At 54.2% G+C, this 13,921-nt stretch overlaps 1 pseudogene; it reads left to right on the top strand.

Annotated features, from left to right (window-relative positions):
* The first annotated feature begins 2,942 nt into the window (after window positions 1-2,942).
* On the top strand, window positions 2,943-13,469 carry LOC104263464 (acetyl-coenzyme A synthetase 2-like, mitochondrial; annotated as a pseudogene).
* Window positions 13,470-13,921: the final 452 nt, after the last annotated feature.

Raw genomic sequence — 13,921 nt, 5'->3', positions numbered from 1 at the left:
TGCACCTTCCACCTGTCTCTCCCCGCCTGGCACTGGGGTCTGTCAGGAAGGGGCTGCAGCTTTAGAGTTGTTGAGTTTTGCCTCCTTTTGGCAGGGAGAGGCAGGTTTAGCCCACGGGCGCGACACCCCGTTCCCACCTGTCACCTGGAGGTGACCCCAGTCCATGTCGCTGGCTCCCGCAGGGCTGGCCACCACAGCCAGGTCTGACTCTGCCCCAAATGCCAAAGCCCTGCCCCCCCAAGAAGGGGCCGAATGGTGAATTTATTTACTGAATACATTATTCCAGGCGAGACCACAACATCCGCCCAATGTATTTATTGAATTAAATTTGTCCAGCTCGCCCTCTGAGTGTTAAAGGGAATGACAGCCATGCACATCCACCCCGATACACCCTGTAACGTGTACATACATCTCCCAGCTGGCCCCGCATAAGTACACGCAGACCCACGCAGCCAAACCTGCTCTGTGGTACCATCACTTTCCCATGCCAGTAAGGCGCTATTCCTCCCTGAAAACCGTAGGACAGTGACTTCCAGGCAACCCTTTCTGTTCTGCTTTCAGCTGTGAGCACTCTTTCCCCAGAGCTACTGTTTTTCTTCTGTCAAAGGTTAAGCCCTTCCATCCAGCCCCTGTTTGTCTTTGTCCTCCGGTTGTTTGACGTGTTAGATGATAGCCCATGGTGTGTAAATAATGTATATACAGTGAGAAAAGAATTCAGTATTGAGGTGTTTGAGATACGGAGCTGTAACATCTTCTAGTCATCCAGCATCTGTGATTTATGTGCCATTTTCTGTAAAAATACGAACAAGAATAAAACTAAACAGGAATACTGTGTATGAGTCTAGTCACCGATGTTCAAGGAGGTGAATTCAGCCAAAGCTGAGAGGGGGTTGGCTGTCAGGCTGTAGCCAGAGTGAGGTGGGAGCTGCAAAGTGGCACAGAGAGAGGTCTGCACCTTCCTCCCACCCCCACCCAGGCATGGAGAAGATGGGGCTTGGGTACTGCTCTCCCTTTGCGGTGAAAGATGAAGCTGAAAGGGGTGTGCTTGTACCTGGGGCAGAAATTAGGCGTCCTGGCATACAACTGGTCAGACAACAAGTAACTTCAGCATCCGGAACACCCCTGGTGCTTTGGGTGACCCCGTATCACACGTGCCCGGGAGTTAGGGAGCCGGGTAGAGCTTTGAGCAGGCTCAGCCCCTCTGCCAGGAGCAGTCTGCAGGGCCCAGCCGGCCTGAGGTGTGGAAGGCGGCAGCCAGACGCTGGAAGCGCAGGGGAGCTTGTTGAGAGGGAAGGGCACCGACAGGGATTGCCAGCAAGGCGAGCTCGGATTTGAGAGCAGCGGGATACCATACTGAGTTATCAGGGGAGGAGCTGAGATGTGCCCGCCCTGCTAAGGGCATCTGCTGATGGTCTGATGGAAAAACCTGATGTCTTACAGGGGAAAATGGCTGAGGCAGAGCAGGTGTGCATAGGAAATGAGAGACATTGCTTGTGGAACAAGGAGGCTGCTTGGGCTTGACTGTGGAAGGGCTGTAAGCCCACAGGACTGCGTTTCCCCGGGGGGACAGAGCCCTTGTAGTCCTCATCTAGCTCTGGGGGCAGCTCTGATACAAAACAGGTGTGTGGTCTGGGATGAGTGAGTGCACCTGCCATCAATAGTGCCTGTCTCCCACACTGGTGACCAGCCTGTTCACCAAACATATCAGCCCTGCAGACCAGGAATGGTGTCACACTATGAGAGCAACGAGGAGATCTACTAACCATCTCATCTCTGCTGTTGATCCCATCGGTGTGCCTGGCTGAGAACAGCTCTGCTTGCAGGTAGAGCCTTTTTCTGCTCTCCTCTTGTGCCCCCTAGGAAGGGAGGGGAACCTGGTCAATGAAATTAAGGAAACCTCCAAGCTCTGCCTTAAAAAACACTACCTATATAGGGCTGGAAGGAAAGGAAGGCAGAAAAAAAAGCTGTTTGGAGGCAGGGAGGCAGCTTAGCTCTGCTACAGTGGGTGGTGGGAAGTCTCAGCATGTGGAGATGGGCTTCAGTGTTTCATGCCAGCCCACCACCCCCTCCACCACCATGGCCTTCTTGAGCACTCCCAGTCCACCCTGTGGTACAGACTGGTCTGAAATGTTGGGAGGAGGCAGAGAGCCCAGCCCAGCTTGCCGGAGAGAACAGCTCTGATAGCTGCCCTGCAGTGAGGTGGGATGGGATGCAATATCCCCCTCCTGCAGCAGACAGCCGCAAGAGGAAAACCTTCCCTGGCCTCCAGAAACAGCACAGCCTAGTGCTCTGCAGGGAATGGGCCTCAATTCTGGGAAAGGGATGGTCTTGTCACCCAAGGCGAGCATGGAGGGGACCCTAACTTTTACAGGTGAGCTGCCCCAGGCTGCCCTTGTGGCCAGCGGAGGACTGGGGGGCTGCAGCAGGGGGGCTGTGGGGAGCGAGGGGATGGGGAGGAGTAGAGGGATGTGGGAGCGGGGCAAGGGGAGGCGAAGCAGAGGGGTCCAGGGAGGCAGCGCAGCCCTAGGAGAGCATGAGTGGGAGCACGCTGGTAGAGCCTGGCCTGGGCACCTCAGCCTCTGCGGGGAGCCCAGGCACCTGCTGAACCCGGTTGCTGTTCAAGAGTAGCTGTCAGGACTCAGATTAGCATGAAGGTTATTTTCAGTCAAATATTTCTACAGCCTACCCCTTTCCCCTCCCTTAAAGGGAAACTGAATTTCTTTTTCTGCTGTAGTGCTCTGGAAGAGAGGAGGAAAGGAATGAGGCAGGGGAGAAGGGGCGCCCGGGCTCCCTGCGCAGGAGAGGTGCTTTGTGTCCAGTCAGCCCAGGGCGATGTAGCCCCAGCTCCCACAGGGGCCCATCTTGCCTGGGTTGGGTGTCCCAAGCAGCCGCGAGGGCACCAGGCACCCATCTCCTCAGTGAGAGGCAGGCACCCTGCAATGATGGCCAGGCTGATGGCCAGGGCTTGCTGCCCCAAAGCTCTTCTTCAGGCTCCCAGATGCCCCCCTGGGTCGGCGGCTGCCCGAGCCTGGAGCCATGGGCCCCTCACTGCCTACATGCCCGAAGCCGTCACCTTCCCCAGACCCAAGGAACACCAAGGCTTGCACAAGGTGTCAGTGGAGCAGGGGGACGCCTTCTGGGGAGCACTAGGGAGGAGCCAGCTCACCTGGATCTCCCCCTTCCACTCTGTCCAGGACTGCCATCTGCACCAGGGCAGGGTCTCCTGGTTCTTGGGCAGGCAGCTGAACGTGGCGGGTAAGGAGGGAGATGGACATGGGAGCCCAACAAGTGCCTGTGGGTGCCTCTCTGTGAAGGGCTTTGGCCCCGGGAGCAGACTGGAGGAGCACAGAGTTAAAGGGTTGGAGCAAGGGGGATCCCCAAAAGGTCTGGTTCGTCCTGCAGTGGCTGTAGTGTAAGGATGTGGCTGGTCCTAACGGAGCAACTGGGCCTCGCTGGAGGGGCTGCAGCTGGATCAGAGTGTTCTGGGAGCCAGGCAGCTCTCCCTCATCCTCCATGGATCCCACAGCAGTGCAGCGGCTCTGTTCTGCAGGACAACAGGCAACTGCACTGAACCCTGTCCATTCAGCAGGCAGTGTTGCATTTAGGCTATCCCTGCCCAGCCAAAGGCAGTATGCATCTGCAGAAAGCAAAACATAGGAGCAATGAGTGGTACTGGAAGTCCCCACAGCAGTGGGAGGCTCTTCTTTTGTGGGCTGGGGCTACTGCCTTAGGGGGGCTACCAGGGGAAGACATAGGGGCTGGTGACACTGTGTCTTGCTCACAGTGCTGTTGGTCCCAATGTTCAAAATACAAGACAGACCTCTCAGAAATCAGGTCTTACAGAGTCCATTTGGGCAGGAGAGCAGGAGTTATTTGCCTTTGGGATTTGAGATCTTACCGTTCCCTCTTTCATGTGTGTTTCTTTCTCTCCTGTAAAACTACGAATGATCAGGGAAAAAAAGGCATTTTGGTATGCAAACTGAGACTGCTGCATCATCCCATGACCTCAGTAGCACGTTTAAGGAAAACACAGAATGGAACAAGACTTCTGAGGAAACTGTAGCTGCCAGCAATGCAGGAAACTTTTCTTTGAAGAATTACAGCCAAAGCCTCAGCCTACTATGTCCCTGGAAAGCCACAGGCTGTGCACTCCTGGCCCTGGCTCTCTTCCATCTTGGACAAATGCACCCTGCAGCCTTCCTGTGCAGAACTTAGCTTTGTCCCACATTTGTTATTTAGGAACACCACCACTAAAAAACTGCCCTGGTCCACCCCAGAGGCAGCTGCAAGGCAGTGCTGGGTGGAGTGATGGCTGAGTTAATGTTTGCTGGGCCCTCTGAGGGCATTGGGGATGTGACCGCCAAAGAGACTTCAGTTAGTTTCTGCTCTGGACTGCACTAGGTTGCAATCAAGGGTGAAGCTGATAGTGAGGATTGGTAGGTATCAGAGTAGTGAGGAGCGTAACGGGCTTGGGACGGTGCTTGTGATCTGCCAGCTAGTACACACAAAGGTTGTTTCCGTGGATACAAGAAGCTAATGCTGAGAAGACTCACACACAGCCCTGACTCTGATCTCAAAATGGGACTATCAGTGCTGGCTCTATGGGAGTTAAGAGGTACTGAGGGTTGCTCTGGCAATGAGACTGGGTCGTCTTTTCCAGTGAATTGTCTGGACCGACATGTGGCCTTAATCTGGGAGAAGGATGAACCAGGAGAGGAGGTGCGGGTCACGTACAGGTCAGTACTTACTTCTGAGCGTACGAGAGACACATTGCAGCGTGCATGAACATTGCACAGGGCTGATCTGCTGATGTGCATCATGTGAGGGGGTGCAGCACCCCTTCACATAGATAGATCCACAGTGTGGTGGTTGTTGGCTTGCCTGTGCTGATCTGAGACTTCAGCCTACCTCCTGATTAACCTTCTGGGCCCTGAGGAGTCCCTACCCAGCTGGGGAGGCAGATTTAAGCCCCTTGTGCCAGTACTGTGCTTGTAGGTAAGACCACATGGGAAAGTCACACCTGTGCCTTCCCAGCAAGGTTCCCGGTGTCTAAACTCACAGGTAAATGGTCTGGAAGAGAGACCAGATTCACAGCCGCATGGGTGTTGGCAAGTCCCATGCTCATTCGCACGTCAGCAGTGCTGCTGGGTTTGGCTCTCTGGGGGGACTGCCTGTCCAGCTGTGCCAGGTTGGTATGGAGCCCCCCACCTTCCAGCCCAATTTGCCTGCTCTCTGAGTCTCCACTGCAGAATCCACTTAAATCCCTCTGCACACAGAACAAGTCCCTCTGTCTTCTCTGGCTCCAGACCTCAGGCAACAAACATGACCATCCACTCCTGTCAATCTCCCTGCATGGAGAGCCCTTCCATGAAATGAGTCACTGACAGCCAAGCTGTGGTTTCTGGGAGGGATGCTTCTTGGGGGAGACATCGTTTTGCTCACTGCTTTCCTACAGCTGTTGTTCTCTCTGGCGGGCACAAGCTGTGGAGGACTTTAGCAAAGCATGGGGCCCTGTTTTCATGGGCGAAGATATCTAACTCCTCACGTGTAGCCTCCAGCCTTGCAGGGTAGTGTGTCACTCCAGTTATATGGGCTAATAAGACATGTGCAGGCTGTCACTGGGAAAGTCAGCTGGGGTGTTGTGGGCTTGCTGAGCCAGAGGAATTGCCAGTGGCTGTTGCTGGCCCTATGGCTTGTTCCTCATGCTGGCCAGTGAGAGTGTCAGGCTCTGTACAGAGGCCATTCTGATTTATTTCTTTTCCATAAATAACGGCCCATGTTAGAGACTGTCTTCTCCTTTCCTTCCTGCTGCCATTTTACAGCTCTCCCATGGACTTCCAGTGTGGGGGGTTAGGGTGCATAGGGATGTAAGCTGTGTGCCTGTGACTCTGAGGCTCTCCATCTTTATGCACACAGGTAAGATCTGCAAGAAAGTGTCTAACTGTGCCATTGCATCTTTGGGCAGGGAACTGCTGGAGATGACGTGATGCCTGGGAAACACCTTGAAATGGCAAGGGGTGAAACATGGTGACAGGGTGACAATCTACATGCCCCCGTGCCCGCTGGCGGTGGCTAGCATGCTGGCCTGTGCCCGCATCAGGGCTGTGCATGCTGTGGTGTTCGCCGGGTTCAGTGCAGACTCCCTAGCAGACAGGATCTGGGATGGTAAGAGCCAGTGGGTAACAGGGACATGTGTTTCCCTTGGGGGACAGTGTTGAGCTAGTTGGTTCAGCAGCTGGGGGGCTTCAGGGTTGTGCTGATGGCAAAGGTTTTCTGAGTAAGGCTCCCTGGGCTAACTGAGGGTGTTCTGCCATGATGTTTGGCCATGGAGCGGGGATTAGCACCCCAGGAAATGACATGGGCTCACTAAATACCTTCCAGCCCCTGGGAAGGACTGGTTCTTTCCTTCACCCAAGGACTGAAGGGCTGGGATACAGCGTCTCCTCTGAGGGGATGCAAAACAGGCAGGAATGAATGGGAAACAAAGATGCAAAGCTGCTGTTTTTGCTAAATGGAGGACATGAGTAACATGGGCTGGGAGACGTGCAGGGTCATGGTAGAGCCAAACTGCTGTGTGACTGATGGAGAGGAGCAGAGCTGCTTATGTGGCTCTTTTGCCTTCTGCAGCCCAGTCAGAGACGGTGATCACAGTGAACCAAGGGCTGAGAGGCGGCAAGGTTATTGAGCTAAAGATAGGGGACCAGGCTGTGAAGCAGTGCCCAGGAGTGAAACGGGTTCTGGTTTCCATGAGGACTGACAACAAGGTTCCCGTGACAGCCCTGGATGTGCCACTGGAGGTGGTGAGAGGCTGCCCGGCGCTACTGCCACTTCCCCTGGGCAATGAGCCTGCTCTGGGAGCACGGACAGGGGGTGGAGAGAGGGTTCTGGCTGGCCATGACAGTTTTGCTGGTGTTGACACAACGTGGGGACATTGTCCTGCAGCAGCTGGAGCTGCACATGAGTTCAGGACAGTCCCAGGAGCTGTCATGTCAGGTTGGGTAACTGGTGGCTCTTCCCACAGCACCAGCCCTGTACTGTCAGGGGGAGGCAGTATAAACCAGGGCTCATAGCAGGGTGGACCAGGGGTTAGAAACACCCCAAACATGGGCTGACACATTGGAAGCCCAGCCTGGGACTGCCACTGCGCTGTCACACACCGCTCTGCTGGTGGACCTGGCACCCTCTGTGAGCACTGCTGGCAGCTTGTGTCCGAGGGAGCAGGCAGTGTGGTTGCTCATGTGCCCGTTATTCGTGGCACACAGGATGGCCAGGCTGCCAGCATGGAGCACTGTTTCTGAAGAGATGAGCCCCTGCCATGCGTCTCTATTAGCTCCTTGGAGCTGCACAGAGGTCTCCCAACCTCTGCTCATCCCATCTGCAAGCAATTAATGCTAGAAAGGCTTCCTGGAAGATTTCTGTGCTGGTCAGAGCAGCAGCAGCATAAAAATAGCTGCCTCTTACTCAGCAGGTCTGCTCTGGCTGAGGAAAGCATTTGCCAGCTCAGCAAGGCGAAAGAGAGTTCAGGCTGGTGAGCAAGGGGAGCAGTGGTGCAGAGGTGGGGAGGATGGTATGGGGCGAGCAGGGTGGCGCAGGTCCTCAGAATGAGGCTCGGGGGAGAAGTGCGCAACCGGGTGCAGGGACAACACAGGGAAGCCTGTCAGACCCCAGGAGAGAACTGGTGTTCTCTCTCCTGCGGGAGATGATGAAGGAGGATGTGTGCTGTAAGCCTGCTGCCATGGACAGTGAAGACATGTTGTTCCTTCTGTACACATCAGGCAGTACCAGCAAAGCCAAGGGTCTGGTTCATTCCCAAGCTGGTTACTTGCTGTTTGCTGCTCTCACGCACAAGGTAATGGATCCCAGCCACAGAGTGCTCATGAGCTAGCAGTTCATAGGCAGTGCAGGGAATAGATGTGCTGCCTTTTTGCACCATGAGCTCATCTTTATCCAGAGCAAAGTCTCTGGGAAGCCCTCCTAGGGCATCAGTCCTGCAGAGCACATCTGCTTACAGGTAGTGGGGAAGAGCAACATAGGCTCTGGAGCAGGGCCTCCCAAACACATACTCCTTTGAGCTACCTTCTTGGCTTTCTTCTTTCTTTCACTGCCCTATCCTAGACTGAATCATTGCCAGGGATGCTTAGCCTTGCAAGGGTAATTTTATATTACTGGGTGAGGAGAAAGATGCTAATTTGCTCCTAAAACCTCTGGCTTGCTTTCCATAAGTGTAACTACCCCAGCTCAGGTGGGAGATTGAAGGCAGTGCTTCTGGGAGGGGCACATTTGAGGATATCTGTAAAAGCTGGTGAGTGCCCTCAAGACAAAGGGTCTATACCTGAAGACTGTGGGTCATCTTTGGGAAGAGGAATGCCTTTAAACCCTAGCATGCCCAAAGCAAACTCTAACAGAGCTGGATAAAAGGGAACTGAGCACAGCATGGAGCTGCACTTGGCTGCAGGAACGGTTGCAAGGGTCATTTCCTAAGACATTATGTGGAGTCCTCTGGAAGAGGGAGTTCCTCTCTGAACAGTCCCTTAGCTTTGGGTCTGGCTCTCCCTGTGTGTGACTGAAGTTCCAGTAGTGCCTCAGACCACGCACCCTATGACACAGCTTCTCTGTCAGCAGTGAGTGCTGGCGGCCAGACCTCCTGGCATGTGTGCAGGGGGTGTGTGGAAGCCCTTGGTTTTCCTGTGAGCTAAGCTGTCTGTACAGCTATGCCCAGCATGATACGTGACCCTCTTGAGACCATCAGAGCTGGTTTGCGAGAACCAGGGCTGCCATCCCAGAATGGCAATGCAGGGAGCGAGCAGCATGTGGCCATGTTAGCACTCAGGAGCGCTGGAAACCATGACACAGGGCTGGCACGCTCAGATTTTTCAGTTGGATGGGGCAGACCGCTGCTACCATAATTCACTGCTCAGCTAAAAAGAGACAGAACAAGCAAGGGAAGTTTCCATTATGAGCACCCTGGAGCACGTGAGGTCCCGGAGTCCCCAGCTGGGAGCCTGCAGACGGGGAGCTGCAGGAAGAGGTGGGAAGGTCCTAAACAGCAGATGCTAGAGCAGAAGGCAAGAAGTGATGGGCTAGTGGGAGGCCGGCCCCTTGGGGAGCTTTCCTGGCACTGACTAAAGGAACCAGAGGTGAGTACTTGAGGAAGCTGGACATGTTGCTGCCAGTCTGATGGCACTCAGTTCTGCCTTGCACAGGGCAGGTGTCGTTCCCTCATACTCCAGCCTTGTAGTCAAGGGTCTCCTGAGGAATAAATGGGGAAGCGAGAAGAAGAGCTTGTTCTGCTTTCTGCCTGCCTGCAGGCACAGGGTTGCGCTCACCCAGCTGAGGCGGAGAGGTGCCAACTCCTGTGGGCAAGCTGGGGTGGCTCTGGGCTGAGGCACCTCACAGTCCCTCTGCTTGCTGCCTCAGTGTTCCTATGCTGAGCTCCTTGCTGAGCTCAGGGTTTTCCTGAGTGTTTACTGTGGGCTTGGAGCCCAGCAGTGCCTGGGGGTGGCTCAAGGAGTCCTCCACCACATTGCCCTTGCCTACAACTCATTTCCTTCCATGCAGTCATGTAGATGTGGAGGGACCATCCTCACCCTGAAAGTTCTCCCATTTTGGTGCTACAGGATCCTTGGATCAGCCTTGTCTAAACACTACCAGAAGGAAGGAAAGGCTGTAGCGCTCTCCTTTGGAAAAGAGCAAATTTGGCTGTGTTTTCTTCTGGTTTTTTAATGTGTCTCTCTCCTTCTGCGCCTTCATAAAGCACCTGCCATTTTATTTTTTTCTGATAATGTTTTAAAAAACTCTGCAGGAAGAAGGTGTCCCTAGAGGGGTGGTGAGAAGACAGAAGGATGCATGGTGCATGATGCTGTGTGGTGTGGGTGGGTTGTTTTGGTGTGGGTTGTGGTGTATTTTGTGGTTTGTGGGTGGGTGTGTTTTGTTTTGGTTTGGTTTTTTTTTTTTTTATGGTTGGACTTGATGATCTTACAGGTCTTTTCCAACCTTAGTGATTCTGTGAATAATGTTAGGGCTGAGAGAGGGTACACTGCTCCCACTTGTCCCCCTTGCCAGGAGGGCAGGCCCAGGCTGTACCCCTCACTGCCTCTCCTCTCTTGCACAGTACATGTTTGACTACCAGGACAGGGACATCTTTGTCTGTGTGGCAGACATTGGCTGGATCACGGGGCATACCTATATGGTCTATGGCCCTCTCTGCAATGGTGGCGCCACAGTCCTTTTTGAGACCACTCCTGTCCATCTTAACCCTGGGGAGTGAGGTGTCTCAGGGGAGCTGGGACATGCCACAGCCACCCTGTGAGACCTGCAGCAGGCAGGGAGCTGGTGGCTTGATGCCAGGACACAGGCAGCAATGGTTCTGCTGCCGCAGGAGCAGACCACAGGCTGGGCCCAGCGGAGAGCTGTGAAGGGAAGAGTCTTTTCCTCTGGTTAGGAAGCCACTGCTGCTTCTCCAGGGGTGAAGCAGTTTCTCCCTGTTCCTCTAGTGAGGGCCAGGGCAAAGGCTGTTGGCCAAGCAGTGCTACCCAGCTCTCCTCTTGTCCCTGACTTTGATGAGCATTACAGTTTCTTTTGCTTCAGAAACAGGAGGCATCTGTATCTCACCCTGTCCTTCTACTCCTGGAGCTGAAATCATTCCAGGCATGGCTATGAGACCCTTTTTTGGGATCAGCCCCTCCCTCGTGGATGACAAGCTACATTTATAACCTGCAGCCCAGGCACTGGCTCAGCCTGCTTACCCCCAGGCACTTGCAGCATGTACTTGCTGAGGAGAGTGAAGATCTGTAAGCGCATCTTTCCTGCTCATCTCTGCTAGATGGCAACCTTCCTTACTGGAAAGGGACTAACAGTGAAGCTGTTCTTCCAACTAGTGCAGGAGCTGTCTTCTGGCTTGCTCTGTCCTGACAGGATGGGCTGTGCTTGGGTTCCCTGGCAGATGTCTTTCCAAGGTGAGGTAAGTGGGCAGGGACAGCCAGCCTCCCTGGAGGGGCCCTGCATCCCACCATGGTAGGCAGCTGTTTGCAGACATCTGCTGGGAGAGAGTGAGCCTGTCCCATTGGAGCCAGGGGCACAGGACTCTCCCCACTGCCTTGCCTGACATTTCCATGACAGGGTTGTTAAACAGGCAATGACTAGACATCCCAGGTACCCTCAGCTACAGTTACTAAAAGGTAACTATTTTACAGGGAAACATCCTTCTGGAAAACAACATCTCTGGCGCTCTTTGCATCTCACAAGCCTGGCCAGATATAGCACGAACCATTTACAATGACCACAAGAGATTTCTGGAAACCTATCTGACTCCTTATCCAGGTAAGGAAAATACATGGCAGGTCACTGCAGAGGTGTTTGGTTGGGTCTGCCTGCTGGTTTTCTGCACGGGGGAAGGACTCAGGAGAACTGGTACTGCTGCTTCATTCTTCCACAGACCCTCCACAGTGTTGAGGCCCTTCATCTCCCCATGCCCAACATCTCAGTACTGCCCTGGGAATGGGTCTCTCTCACCAGCCTTCTTCCTTGGATCACATGTGGTTTTAGGGCAGTGGATTTGTCCTTCTGCCCCCAGTCCCCTCAAGCACAGAGAGGTCTCTTGGTGCATCTCTTACAAACCCTGTTGGCATCTGTCACTCATCCAGAGGGACTGAGCAAGCCCAAGAGTGTGTGTGTCTTGACGTGAAGCGAAGGCGAGAAGCAGCAGGAGCACAGGCACCTACGCTGGAGCAAAGTGCTCCCTGTTTGCGGTGATGAGGCAGGCTGGGCATTAGCCAGCGCGCTGCAGAATGAGGAAAGGAGCCTGATAACAAAGCAGGTACCAACAAAGGCAGAAGACTAACAAGGCAGGCAGGCACGTTCACCCTGAGCGGTTGAGGAAGGAGCAGACTACTGCCAGTGCTGGTGCCAACAGAGAGGAAGAGGGGGTGGGGTGAGAATGTGGCTGGTGAGCAGCTCATATGCTCACTGCAACAAGTGACTATGGCACAGTACTGGCCATTGCAGGGGTTTTCTTCACTGGAGACAGTGTGTATCATACCAGTGAGGGCTACTACCAGCTGATAGGACAGCTGGCGATATCATTAACATCAGCGGACACTGGCTGGGCACTGTGGAGGTGGAGGATGTTGTGGTAAGAGGTGTGGGTAGGAGGTAAAGCCATCTGAGGGGACAGCAAAGACACACTGGTGGTGCTCAGGGAAGCCTCTTTGAAATACCCAGACAGAAACACACTGCTGCTGTAGCAGCAGGGAGCAGTGTTGGACCCCCAGCCTGCCTGTGGGAACAGCTTCCCACCCTCTCCCCTCCCATTCTGGCTTTCTGCAGCAAGGTAGGGACAAAGGCTGATAAGGTTGATGGTGTAAGTGGGTGAATCCCAAAGCAGCAGCCAGGCATGTTAAGAAGGAGCATCTGTGGGCCAGTAAAGATTGTGGGACCTGGTGGAGCAACCTGGAGGCACAGAACAGAGTCTAGAAGGTGCAAGCCTAAAGCAGCCAGGAGCAGTGGGGAAGACTTGTGCTTCCAGACAGACCTACTGAGGCAAGAAGGAAAAAGGGCAGAGGCCATCTGAGGACCTTTCCTTATCTCTCCGCATTACCATGGGCTGCAGCAGCCAAGCTGGGTCAGGGCAGCTCCCAGGTGGCAGCCAGCCTGCTGAAAGCACTGAGCCCAACCCCAGCCCTGTTCTCTTCCAGAATCACCACGTGGCAGTGGCAAAGTCTGCTCTCATCGGCTACCCACATAAGATCAAGGGAGAAGGTAAGATAATTGCTTTCCTGCCCCTGAAACATCTCTGTTGGGGCTACTGCACTGCAGTGGGAAGTGGCACTGTCACACCAACTCCCGGTAGCAACACTATGCCAATGTTAGCAGGGATCTTGGCACAGCCATCACAATCTACACATGAGACCAGCCGGGCTTTGCATAAGGTGGCAGCAGCAGCAACATGGCCAAAAGCACTGCAGCTCAGGCTACACAGCATACCCTGAGGCTACCAGCAGAGAGGACCTCTCCTGGCACTAAGTCCAGGCAGGCTCCCAGGAGCATGCTGGACATGGTGCTCAGTAACCTGGTGGTCCTTCTGCCAGGAGCCTATGCATTTGTTGTGCTGAAGAAGGACAGTGGCTACATGCAGGAGACTCTTGCTGCTGAGCTACGGCAGCTGATCCAAAGAAGATCGCTAAGTACGCGGCTCCAGAGTACCTTCAGGTAACGTGTGCAGGCTGGTCCAACACCCACCCCAGCAGCCTGGCCAACCCCTTTTCCTCAGTCTTAGTTCTGCTCCTCTCCATCACAGGTCACAGAGCAGCTGCCCAAGACATGCTCAGGAAAGATTATGCATCAGCTGCTAAGGAAAATTGTGGAGGACAAGGCCAATGAGCTCGGGGACCTAACCATCCTGGATGACCATGAAGCCATGCAGCATAACAGAGGGATGCAAGTGCTTGGTGGAGGGGCAGAAGAGCTGCTAGCTTGGCTCTGCCAACAGCCATGTCCTGCTCCTTCACTGCAGAACCAGGGCCACATCCAGAAATGTCAATAAGCAACTGGTGCCCAGCAAGTGTTCAGAGACCGTACCTCCACTGTAGTCTCAGAGTGACCTCTCCACAGCACAGAGACCCTCAAAACCTCTGTCTCCAAACACCTATGGGAGGCAGGGGAGAGAATATGACTCATCATAGGCAGAACACTAAAGGGAGGCAAGTTCTGTTTCCTCCCCTAAAAGCAGAGGGCCAAAAGCCCTCCTTGGCACTCCTTGTGCCTTGCAGTAGCTGCGGAGGTAGCAGCAGGGCAGGATGCCCAGCCCTGGATAGGTATATTACTCCTGGTCTGCTCTTCAGCAAGTCTAGTCCAGGACCACTGCCAATATGCAAGCATCTCCTCCAAAGCAAACCCCAGAAGGAAAAGATACAGCAGTCTAGTT

Source organism: Gavia stellata, chromosome 7 (assembly GCF_030936135.1).
Source record: "Gavia stellata isolate bGavSte3 chromosome 7, bGavSte3.hap2, whole genome shotgun sequence".
In the NCBI taxonomy this organism is placed as follows: Eukaryota; Metazoa; Chordata; class Aves; order Gaviiformes; family Gaviidae; genus Gavia; species Gavia stellata.
The sequence above is the reverse complement of the archived record's forward strand: the minus strand, read 5'-3'. Positions and strand labels throughout refer to the sequence as shown.